The following is a 13,419-nucleotide window of genomic DNA, read 5'->3' as shown; positions in this document are numbered from 1 at the left end:
CTCCTTGCCCATTCTTATAGTTTGAATCTTAAGTGTCCTTTAACACACAACTGCCCTGCATGAGTGAGGGTAGACACATCATTGAGAGATTGTGGATCCTTCAGAAGATAGGATTTAATGGGACAGCCTTAGGTCATTGGGGCATACCTATTTGGAGCCTAGCCTCTCCTACTTCCTGTTCTGCTTTCTAGCCAGTTTGCTTTTCCATGCACTCCTGGTATTGCTATCCGTCAGCAGTGGTCTGCAGGAACATGGCCTAAAACCTCTAACACTATAGGATAAACAAACCTTTTTACTTTATAAATTAATTAGTTCAGGTCTTTTGTTAGAGTGACAGAAGGCTAACACTTACCTTGCTGGCCTGCATTCTAATCCTTAAACGGGCTGAACTTTATTCTTGCCTTGAGGCCCTTACTCTTACCTAGAATTTTTTACGTGGATCTGCTTCTTCACATCCCTCCAGTGTTACACCAGGTACAGCTTTGCCACTTATGGTGGTTTAACTGAGATATTCTCCATAGTCTCTACTTACAGTGTTTAACTGAGATGTCCTCCATAGTCTCCACTTATGGTGTTTAACTGAGATGTCCTCCATAGTCTCCAGCAGTTGAACATGTGGTCCCCAGTTGGTGATGATTGTTGGGAGGTGTGGCCTCGCTACAGGAAGAACATCACTGGGGGATTGGCTTTGAAGTTTCAAATATTCTGGCCACTCCCAGGTCCCTCTCTGCTTCCTGCCTGTGGTTTAAGATGTGAGTCCTCATTTTCTTCTCTCAGCATCCAGCTCTTGCCACCATGCCTTTACTCTACCATCATGAACTTTAGCCCTCCAATCCATAAGCTCAAATAAACTCTTCCTTCTATAAATTGCCTTGGTCATGGTGTTTTATCACAGCAACAGAAAAGTGACTACAGCATCACAGAAGTGTCTCCTGTTCCCCCAGTCACTGTAACTCTACAACAGTTGTCACAACAAGCAGCTGCATCACTCATGGAGCAATCATGACTATCTTACATTGCCCACTGGAGGGCAATGACTTAAACTTGTTCCACCATGTATCCCCAAACCTATAATGGTACTTAGCACCCAGCAGCTGTGTTGTCTGAGGAATGAACAGACGAGAGGGCGAATGAATGAATGGCCAAGATGAATTCAGAATTCTAGGCGTTTGGATACAAACAGAGACTATGCTGGACTCTACTCCAATCAGGACCAGGTTGACTGGAGCCAAGCCACTGGTGGATTCAAGGGCAAAAGTCCAAGGAAGGTCCAAGTACACTTATGCTTGCTCCAAAATCCACCTCTTAGTATTTGTCCTCCCCACCACTGCCATCTCTATTGACAGCCCCTCTGTGTGTGCTCCATAGTTTCTCTTCCTTGTTTGCTCCTGTTCCTCCTATGACATTGAAAGGCTTTCATAAAGCCTCTTTTTGTTCAGCAGTATAATCCTGGACCAAATGAACAAGTTTGGGTTGTCTGGACCTGGACATGGTCACTGACTGTTCCTGGCCTCTTTGTGGTGGGACATCCCCTGGCAGAAAAAAAAAAAAAAAAAAACAAAAAAACAGACACAAGGGTTGCAATATACCTTGAGCATGATTAGTGTCCATTTGGAAGGCACTGAACAAAGAGGACATTGTCTGCTGACTTGCTCATTCACATATGGCACGGCCTGCTCATTCACCTAGTTTATTGAATTCCTTCTGACTGTCAGCTTCTGTGATGTGCACCAGAGACAATGAGAAGACCCAGAGCTGACTCAGGTGCAGAGTCAGATTGTGTTCTGTTGAGTCAGAACAGGCTGAGAGAGGTGATCCCAGGATCCCTCCTCTTTGATCATCAGTCTGTAAACTGTCTTTACCCCTTGATGCTCCAGCTATGAACTCAGACACCAGCCAGCTTTGGCAGACCACTGAACTTACAAACAGCAAGATGCCTCAGAACCTGGGAAACACTTTCATTTTCGTAAATGAAGACCCACCCACACTATACCTTATCTTTTCTGGTTTTGGCCTTTCCAGATGTGACTCACAAAGCCCTGGGGCCACCACAGGAGCCAAACCAGGTGGGCAGGTTCTGCTGATGCGGTACCTCACCCACCCCAGCCTGAGGTCTGTGGGTTAGACTTCAAGATCACCTAGGGAAGCTCCAGACAGGGAGTGGCAGAATAGGCTGAGTATGGCAAGGGTGGGAACACTGGTCGACCAGATGGGCAGCCAGAATATAGGAGCTCAGTAGGCTGGGGCTGCCCAGAGTGCCCAGACAGCTGTTCCATGTAATTATAATTTTAATGTACAGATGTTCTTATTTTCAAATAAGAAGCCTGATAATGGAATCAATTAGTTATTATATTACCTATTTAAAAAATAGTTGTGCCAGATATGGCAGCTCAGGCCTAGTCCTGAAGGCTGACGTGGGAGGATCCAGATTCAAGAACATCCTAGACTACATAGTGAAATGTCTCAAAACTAAAGGATTTCTAGCATTGCACTCTAGCATACTGGGTGCAACAGATAGCCCCGGCTAGTCATCTTTATGTACAAAGCATTTATTGTCCTGTTGAATTACTTCCTTGCAACACATTCCTGTGAATGGAATTATCATGGGAAAAAAAAAAGTGTGAGCAACTTAATAGCCCTGGAACTCTATCACCGAATTCCTTCCCTAAAGGGCTGTGCTAATTCACACTTGAGCTGGCAGTATGCTTAGGTTGGTTTTTACTATATAAGCAGTATGCACTGTTTATAACTTCGCTAATGTTCACTAATTTAGTGGGTGTAAAATGGCACATCAAGGTTCTTCTAATTTGCCTGATTATAGTGAAGGTGAGCCTGCCTGGAGGTGCTACTGTAAGTATATAGGTGACAGGCTCCCCACAGCCTCTCAGCTACTGCTCTGGTCTGTGTTTCCATACCACTGTCAGCCTCTGTCTTTACACTCTCCCTTCCTGTTTTTATCTCTCTGCTTCTCTTCTGGGTTTTAACCAGTCAGAGATGTGGCCCCTTCATGGAGCTCCCAGGCAAGTCCTGCTTAGCTGAAAGCTAGCTTCTAAGCACAGTGCTTTTCCCTAGAGAACTACCCCTCCGGAGTTTAATAGTGTCCACCTTATTACCGTGGCCTCAACAAGGATCCTTTCTGATTTGTCCAGGTAGCTTCACCTGAATTGAACTTTCAGCTTAAAGCCAGTCACAGTAAGATCCAAGAGGTAGCCAGGAGTGGCCAGACTGTCCTTTAGTGACCCACTCCAATGAAGTGTCCAGTCCACACCTCAAGGCAACCAACCAGATGGGGTTTCATGCCCAGGAAGTTAGACATTTGTAGTCAAAAAGAGCCAATGGTCCTTCAGAGTTCAGATGTGTGGACAACAGGGTTCCATAGAGGCAACAGTGGCTCTGTCACTCCAACCAGCCCCTCAACTAAAGTTATAGAAGAAATTCAGCCTTCAAGCAGGAAACCACTTGGCCCCAGGAAGACAGAGGGCCACTAGTAGAATAGCAGGGCCAGGGCTGGGCTCTTGCCACTACCCACCTTCCAGTGGTACCAGGAGGGTTTCAGACAGGCATCAAAACAGCTGATGTTAAGGGGAGTGTGCTCAGATGCACATGGTGAATGCACATGGAGGGCAAATGGCTGCCCCCTGGCCTTCCACCTGCCCCTGGCAATATGCTTACTCCTGGAAGCTGGTCTACAGAGGCAGATGCGTCTGGAGCATTTAAGCCTCGGCATACCACCCCCTTTCTTTAACTTCTAACAGCTTTAAAAATGATTACTCAGGAAACATGAGCCCATTTCTAGGACATCTGCAAAATACCAGAAACTATAAAGAAAATACCAATCTTTTCTCCACTCATCCAAGGTTACTGCTTTTCTGGATCCATTTAACTTTTGTCTATGCTCCTCAGTGATACTGTCTAACATGGACAAGTTTCTGTCTGCTTTCTTGTTTTAAATTATGAGCACTTGAACTCATAAAGGTACAGGAAAGTCTCCTTCATGAATACTTTGAATGACTGCATAACAGCCTTTTGATGGGACACCCCTTAATTATATACATTAATAATTACATTATTAAGCATGAGAGCACAGTATAGCCAACATTTTCTTAAATCGTGTTTTCATCCACAGTTTGACTTTCCTCTTAGCTCAGTGTCCCACTAGTGGTAAATAAATGTGTACACACACACACACACACACACACACACACATACATATACACACCGCAAGACTGCATATTTCAACATCATCAATGATTGCGAGAAATGTCTATTATTTGGAAGTCAGTCAACTTCCTTCTTTTAGAAAAAGATTTATTTTTACTTTTATTTGTATTTATTTGTGTCTGTGTATATTTTTGCCATTTGTATGAGGGGCTGGTAACTTTGTGGTGACCTTGGAGGTAGAAGAAGGCTTCAAGTCCTCTAAATCTGAATTTACAGGTAGTTGTGAACCACCTGATGTGCATTCTGGAAAGAGAAATCAGGTCCTCTGCAAGAGAAGTATGTCATCTTAACCCTGAGGACATTTCTCCAGCCCTTATTGCCTTCTTTTAATGCTGAGTCAATGAAGGCTTGGATAACAGAATTCCCAAGGGACGCCCCTCTGGGAGTGGGGCATTTCCTCCTGACTTTGAAGCTTCTACAAGTCTACAGTGAGAGATGCTGGTGTGCTCTCTAGACAGAGAAAATGGCACACAGGAGTTAATGATCTGTCTAGGCTCACACCACACACACACAAGAAGCAGCCAGTGTCTGCTCCCATTCTGTGGAAATTCAGGGCCTTCACCTCATCTTCCACTTCTGTTCTCTAGCTGTGTCAAGGAGGAACTTGGATTTGAGCTTCCCTATTCTCAGAGGGGTACCATTAATAGAGTTTTAAGTATCAAGGCCAAGTTTCACAAAGATGCTCCTGTAGGTTGTCTCAGGGAAGACTGGAGACAAGGCTAGTTGGGGAGAGAGATCACATACAAAGAATGTGATCAACAGAAAGGACTGAGGGTGGATTTGAATGCAAGCATGGTTGTGGACAGAGCGCAGTGAGGAACATTAAGGGTCTGGGGAGGCCTCCCACAGGGCTTTCTTCACTGTGAAAGAGCCATTTTTATCTACTACACGTCAGGCAAAACTTATGCCAACTGCCAAAGACTTCACCTCAAATCTAGAAAATAAGAGAGAGGATGGTATGGATTACATTATATTTAAAACAAGGCCACACAATGCCTATAATTTTTTATTCTGACTCCTTAATTACAGCCTGAGGACAGCCAGATCATAGTTATCCCCACACCGACCCGCTGTTGGGATACATTGAATTAGAGGGCTTGCTGCTCTTTTTTGGATGCCCTGGCAGGTAATCGGCCTTTCACAAGGCCAGTCTTGTTGGAGCCCCTCCCAGGCAGCCTGCTCAAAAGGCCAAGTCAGCAACAGTTCCTGAGGAGGTTAGCTGAAGGTGGGTAGCAGCTGGGTGCTGTGGCGTTGCCCAAGCTCATCTCTGACCCCAGGTCTGAGCCTTAGAGCATTGGGGTGAGCCTGGGAGCAGGCCTGAGTCAGGCCCTAACTAGAGCATCTGCCGCTGGGAAGACTCCAGAATGCTGTTCAACTTTCTCATCTGGAATCCCACTGATGGATGGGCCACTGCTTGACTATTTGGCATGGCTGCTACAAGCAGGCTCATGTTGCCCAAAGTTCAGAAAAGAAGGGAAGCATGGAAGGAAGAAGGAAGGGAAGAAAATGAAAAGAGTAAAAAACATCCAGATACATGGATAGCCACTTTTACCAACCATGCCTGGGCCAATTAGGATTCCCATCCCGATAGACCTGCCAGACATTACTACCTTCCAGCCCCATGATGATACCTCAACAGAGCCAAAGTAGGACTGGCCCCTTCTGAATATGAACTTTTATCACCACTGGGGGTTAAAGGAGTCTTCCCAGACTGAGTCCAGCCTCCTTGGCAGCCCTTTGGGGAAGATTGAATGGCACCATTCATCCAAAGATGCAGAATGTGGCTCTAAGGCACTATGAACAGCCTTCTCATTTATTTATATCATTTTACCAGGTAGCTTTAGCAAGGGCTGCACAATTTACATGAAGCTCAAAGAAGTGAAATGAGCCACTAAGTGCCATGTAACTTGTAAGGCAAAGACAAAGTTCGAGAACCCAAACTGTCAGAACATCACAGATCTTACAACTGGCCTGAAACCTTTGGGCCTGATCCAGCAGTCCCCTGGCTGCTCCCATGCTGTTACTAAGCACTTGGGCCAAAGGAACCCTAGTACAGGACCTATGTGTCAGCATTCTTTTTCTAGGAGAACTGCTCCAAAGCACCCACCAAGCCAGGGTTCCTAAACCATTGTTCTCATGACCACACATCTACTAATGATTCCCTCTTCTTGCCATGATGCATCTTGCTTACACTCCTATTTTTGCCCTGAAGATAGTCATGACTGTCTTCTGCTAGACTTCTCAAGACACAGCTTTGAGTCTTGTCTCTCTGTTACCAGCCCATAAATGGCCCCCAGGTAGGTGCTTCCACTGTCCCTTGTAAGAAATCAGGACAGTCTGAAAAACCATTTGCCTTCAAAATGTTTCTTAGAGTCTATCCTGTGAGGCCCTCTTCATGCCTCACGTGGACAAAGTTAACTTCAACTTTCAGGCTTAACCTCTAGGGCAGGGAAGAACTCCATTATTCTCTGTGGCCCCCTGCCTCAGCACAGATCTGGTACAGAGCAAGGTCAGTAAAAGTAGAATTGAATTGCTCTTTATAGTCACGGGCGCATGTGTGCTCGCGCACACACTCACACACAAACAAACAAATACAAACACATAATTATAGACTCAGATTTAGGGAACCCAACCTGAACCAGCCATCTGGGCAGAAACCACCAAAAACTGGAGTGAGAGAACTGTGTGCTAGCTAAGAAGGGAGCACTGAAATAAATCCTACCTTAAAAAAGAAACACACCCCAAGTATTTTATTTATATAACATTTACATTCCATTTTTAGGTCACAACCTCCTCAAGGTGGGCCCTGCTCTTCTGCAGGCCCCTTCTGACCCCACCCAATAATCATGGCTCTACCTGCCCTCTCTCCCCTCCTTGTTTGCCCTGCAGGGTTTTCCTCAATTGCAGGGTATAAGCTTCCAGACAGCCCAGGGGTGTGTCTCAGACCTGGGCCCAGACTCCTTTCCTCCCTCCCTTTTTTCCTCCCTGACCCAGGAGTTAGTGAGGACCAAGTTAAACACAGACCTAGGACTTTGGGGCAGAAGGTATGACAGTAAGGCCATTAGTCTGTAAGGACAACTGTCCTTTGGTTCGCCCAATGCCAGGCAGGCTGACAACTGGATGCATGGGAGGAGCTAGGTCCCACCAAGCCCCACTCACTGAACCAACATACCTCTGGCAGTATTCTTGCCCTTAGCAGAATATCATCAGATGGGAGGAGAGTGCCCAGGAATCTTCACTGATGTACTTGGAAGAGGCCAGCACAAACCCAAGGCTGGACACTGGGCCTCTGTCACAGCACTCAGACAGGCCCCCACCAGACCATCGCTGTGGTTTCCTACCACAGGGACAGTAAATTGAGAAGCCTCATAGCCATCAATGTGAAGTGGCCAACCGCCATACACTGCTGCAGCCCGGCAGTGGCCAGGAGCCTGGTCTCAGCTACCCTGCAGGCTGCAGGCCTAGACTGCTGAGCCTTGGAAACCCAGCTCCCTTCTCAGAGAAGCAGTGCAGTATCCAGGACAGAGGCTGCTGCCCTGCACAATGTCATGAGTATAGTGGCCTGGGCTCATCTCACAATCCTGGTCTTGTGAGGAGGGGGTCTAATGGCACTGGCTACTCAGTGCTTGTGGTAGCAGGTCACAGCTCCAGACCCTTGGAAGGTGCCTTAGATACTGTCAATGCTACCTTGGGTCTCTTAGGATGGCTCTGAGACTCATCCACATCACAGCCTCAGCAAAAAGGACTGTGGGGGAGTGGTAGTTAGGAGAGAGCTCTCAGAACAGAGAGGCTGGAGCCTGCAGAATTTCCAGGCTCCTAGGCATTGTACTTCATGCCAGACAAGAGGGGCCCATCTGGAAGGGTCTGGGGGTAAAGAATTCTTCTGCAGATGCCTCTGCTCAGAGACTGCCAGGTAAAGATCTCTCTTTGGAGACTCTCTTGGAGTACCTGGTGAGGGGCCACCCAGCATTCAGGGAGTCTCTCTGGCTTCTGCTGGTGTGCTGTGCACTCAAGGTCAACTGATCCTTAAACTTCCAGTGAGGGTTTCTGGGACTTGAGGCAAGCCACCACATCTGGCTTCTAACCTGAGTCTGAGGATTGAATGCAACTAACAGGCTTGCCCAGAAAGTGCCCCTTCTCTCTCCTAACCATCACCTTGGCCCCTGAACAAGATTTCTTCAAATGTTTAAAAAAAAAAAAACTATTATGTGCATGAAACAACAAAAACAAAACTTGATATAGGCAGAAATGCCATCTTTACACAGAGGGCAATACTGCAAAAGTATCATTTTTCACCTGACAATCTATGAATCCATCCCGGCACATTCATCTAGTCAGTATTTATTGTGAATCTACCATGTGTCAGATGTGTTCTGGGCACAGGGTCATCCACAAGTACACATATACTCACAGGGCTTATGTTCCTAAATAGACAAAATATAGAAATAAATTGGTAAATTACTCAGCTATTTAAAACAAGAAATCATGAAATTTGCAAGAAAATTGATGGAACTAGAAAAGATCATCCTGAGTGAGGTAACCCAGACCCAGAAAGACACCCATGGTATGTATGCACTTATAAGCAGATATTAGACATATAGTCCAGGATGAGCATACTGTGAGGCACAGACTCAAAGAAGTAACACAGGGGATCCAAGGGAGGGTACATAAATCTCACTCGGAAGGGGAAATAGAATAGACAGAGGTAGTGGCTAAAGAGAGGGAACAAGGTAGGAGAGGGGGTGCAGAGAGTTAAGAGGTTAGAGAACAGAACTGGGGAGAGCAAGAGCAAGAGGACAGAAGGACTAGAGAAATGCTAAACTGATGGTGGAGGTATCTCTGTGACAATCTGGAGACCTAAGTCAGGGTAGGCTCCTGGAAGAATATGAGAGGTATTCAAGCAGAAACTCCTAGTAACAGAGGCCATAGAGACTGAAGAGGACACCTATTAACTAGACTAGAATCGTAATAAAGGGAGGGGAACACCAACTCACCCACAAAAACTTCGACCCAAAATTTATTCTGCCTACTGATGTGCAGAGATAAAGATAGAGCAGATAGAACTGAGATTGACAGAATGCCCAACCAATGCTTGGCCCAACCAATGCCTGGCCCAACCAAAGACCCACCCTATCAGAGAGTGCCAACCCTGACACTATGAATGATGCTCTGTTAAATTTGCAGACAGGAACCTGACTGTTGTCCTTCGAGAGGCACTACCCAGCAGCACCTCAGAACAGATGCTGAGACTCACAGCCAAACACTGAGTGATTTGTCAGGTGACTTGTAGAAAGGGAGAAGAAAGAGAAAAGGACCTGGAGGTGACAGGAGCTCCACAAGAACATAAACAGAGCCAGCTAACCAGGGCCAGAGGGGTCGGCTGAGACTGAAGCCATCAACCAAGAACCATGCATGGAATGGACCTAAGCCCCCTACACAGATGTAGCAGATGGTCAGTTTAGGCTTCATGTGGGTCCTCTAGTAAGGGAAGTAGGGACTGCATTGGACACAGACCCACTTGCCAGCTTTTTGATCACTTTCCCCTGGCAGGACTGCCTTGCCAGGCCACTGGGGAAGAAGGCAGGCTCAGTGCTGGTGTAACTTCATGAGCTGGGCTGGATGGGAAAGGAAGCTCCTCTTTTCTGAGGAAAAGGGGAGAGGGGAGAGGAAAGGGAGGGAGGGTCTGGGAGGGGAGGAGAAATGGGGCTACAACAAAGATGTGAAATGAATTAAAACATTTAATTAAATAAAAAATAAAATAATTTCTGGAACTATCATCAAAAAATAATTACAGAGCAAGGTTGAAGGAGGAAGTACAATGAAGAAAAGCCAAGGGTGGCAGGAACAATGTCAGGTGGGTGAGAGCAGGAGGAGATACAATTTGAAGAAGTTTAAAGAGTTTTTCTAAGATTTGAGGCAGAGAAGGGACAGCCAGAAGCCAGTGCAACTAGATGCAAGGAAGTCAGTTGCTCTCAGTCACGGGGCATTCTGCCCTCTTGGGGACATGTGGCAATGTCTGGAGACATTTTCATTGTCACAGCTGGAGAAGGAGTTGCTATTGGCATGCAGCAAATAAAATCCACTGTCATGCAGCAACAGCCACTCCTTACAGCACAGTTATTTTATCCAAATTGTCCAGAGAGCTGAGGTCAAGGCTCCCTGGGGTGAGAGTGGGCAAAGGGGTAGAAGACAGAGCCAGAGAGGTAGATGCTGGCCAGAGAGGCACAGTTGTTTTGGAACCAGAGAAGCTGATTCAGAAATTCTTATGGAAAATATGTGGGTCTAGCTTGGGACAAAAATGAAAAGAAAGAATAAACAAGAGTAGTCTCAGAGAGCAGTATACAAAATCTCATATGGCTAATTTCAATATATAGAATTTTAACAAATGAGAATTAGTCTCTCTCTCTCTTTTGTAATTTTGAGACAGGGTCTCTCTGTGTAGCCTTGGCTGTCCCAGAGCTTGATATATAGGCCAGGATGGCCTCAAACTCACAGAGATCCTCCTGCCTCTTTCTTCCGAGTGCTGGGATTAAAGCCATGCACCACCAATGCCTAGCTCTGAAAAGAACTCTTTAAAAAGCCTTTCTAAAAAAATGAACAAGAAATAGAAACCTTACAGGAAAAGATTAAACAGACTATAAGCACAATGAAATGTCCAACACTGTCCACAACTTAAAGAAATGAAGCAAAGAAACACATAACTTATATCTTAGTGATAGAATTTAGCATTCACTAGGCCCTAGCATCACACGAATGAATGAATGTCATAAAATAACATTTTCAAAGATAAAAGAACAAGGGTTGAATATGATTCCACACAGAGTTGCCCAGGTGTCTGTGCAAACAGGCCCAAGCACAGCTCTTAAGAACATACAGACAGAACCTCCTAGAAAACAATTTGCTTCATGTTGGTATCCCAGAATCAAATACATATCCTTTGAGCCAGCATATCATTCTGGAAGCATAGTCTTCTTACTTATTTGCACAAATTGTTTACATTTGATTTCTCTTGGATAGCCCCAGCCATACATGGGAAGTGACCAAAGTGTCCATCAACAGAGGGCTTGTTTACTCCACAGTGCAGGCTTACAGTGGAACATAGGCAGCTGTTTAAAAGATGGAGGCCCACTCTCAGGCCTTTCAGAAGAAGTAGAAGCATATGCTCTCAAAAACAAAGCATCCAGAGACTTCTATAATAGCTTTATTCATGAAAGCCCCAAACTGGAAACACCCAAATATCCACCAACAGAACAAGTAGCAAATTCATACAATGGAATACTACATGACAACAACAGAAAATAAGTGAACAAATATTCACAGCAAGAAAAATAAATTTCAAACGTATTTTGTTAAACAAAAGAAATCAGACCTAAGGGTATGAATGTGTGATGCCATTTCTATGAAGCTTAGTGGGCAAAAACTAGTCTACACAGACAAACCAGGACCTGCCTTCCCATAGATTTCTAGAAGAGAGGAAAAATCTTCTGAGGGGAGGATGATGGAATCAAGGTGTGGCTTACAGGGTAGATTCCTTTGTCAAAGTCACTGGACTACACACACTTCAGATTGTGTGATCTACAAAATTTGACTTTATCTTTTAAAAAAATTATGATCTATGTATATGAGTGTTTGCCTATACATATGTCTGTGCAACACATACATGCCTTGTGCCCTTGAAGGCCAGAAAAGGACATTAGAGCCCTTGGAACTGGAGTTATAGAGAGTTATGAGCCACCGTGTAGGTCCTGGGAACTAAGTCCAGGTTCTGTGGAAGAATGCCAGTGCTGTAACCACCAAGCCATCTCTCCACCTTCTTTAATTTTATCTTAATTCAAATTCAACATTAATTTTTGAATGAAAAAAATGTCTAGCCAAGCTTAATATGTCTTGAAATAGAATAACATCCAAATAAATCATTTCATGTTGGGTGGAAGGGAAGAAACAAGGCAGACTACATAAGCCATAGGACTATATCTGCCATAAGGATGCAATTTCTTTTTTACATAATCTTGTGTATATGCAATACTTCTAGAAGGCTATGTGAGCAAGTGTTGACAGTTACTTTTGGGGAAGGAATGCAGGGCACTCACGGTCTGAAGTGGGAGAAACATTAAGATAGTCCTCTGTCCTGTTGGAATTTCTTATTGTTTGCTCTTATTTGTTGTTACCATAGAGACTGATTTAAGGTCTTGATTGGATAACAGGTTGTTCTGAGGTTGAATTCCAACCTCTCTCTATTCTTGAGATCAGGAAGGTGTGGCCTGAGGTTCCAAGTTGGAGGTGGCATTTGGGCAGGCAGATCATGATTCTTCCAAGATCTCAAGCACCTGAGTCCTGCCTGGATCCAGACATCAGTGGATACTAAATGAAAATCTGGTTGCGAAGATTTCAGGCTAACACAACACACCTCCAGTCACAGAATGGAAAAGCTTCCTGTGATGTGTGGACATTCACCTGAGTGAGAGAGTTTTGAATGGGAAGAGGATGAAACCTCCCCTAAGGCCGAGAGACAGAGTGTTTTGCTGTAGGATTGGGAAGAGGCCACTAGGAAGAAGGGACCCTGGCTCTAGGATGGGACAGCCAAGTATAGTTTCTCACTAGACAATCCAGTAAATCCAGTAATTTATTTCTATAAATTTGAATATTACCATAGTCTTATCAAGAGTATCTTTATCCATTTCAGGGGTTACTTTGTTAGTGAGTTGATGCTCTGCCTGGAGTCTGGAGCCAAAGCCTGTCTATTGCAAGCAAGAGGTGTGGGGGGAAATGACTTCACCTGTACCAGGCAAATGCACCAAAGAAACTGTGAGTTTAGAGGGAACAGGGATGGAGACCCATAGCTTGCCCTTGGAAACACATAATTAGGTGATCAGAAGATCGGGAGTCCCTGGGCCTAGGCATTTGGAATGAGAGATTTTTATGGACCCCTAAGTCCCTGGCAAATAGATTCAGAAGACAATAATGGTCAGAATTTTGTGTTCAGTTAATTGTGACTCCACATGTCTGGTTCATATAGTATAAAGAAGAGACTGGATACAAAATTTTGAAGACAAATATAGGTTTTGCCCAAAGACAGCCTTATGCAACTGGCTAAACCTCAGATGGGAGCTGGAAGTCATAGCTCACTCTCCGCTGATGCACAGGGATGGAGACAGACATTTAGAGGAGAAGTTATAGCTGGCAGAAGGAGGCGGTGTT

The sequence above is a fragment of the Meriones unguiculatus genome, chromosome 11, assembly GCF_030254825.1.
Source record: "Meriones unguiculatus strain TT.TT164.6M chromosome 11, Bangor_MerUng_6.1, whole genome shotgun sequence".
Lineage (NCBI taxonomy): Eukaryota > Metazoa > Chordata > Mammalia > Rodentia > Muridae > Meriones > Meriones unguiculatus.
This window is presented reverse-complemented; position numbering follows the sequence as displayed.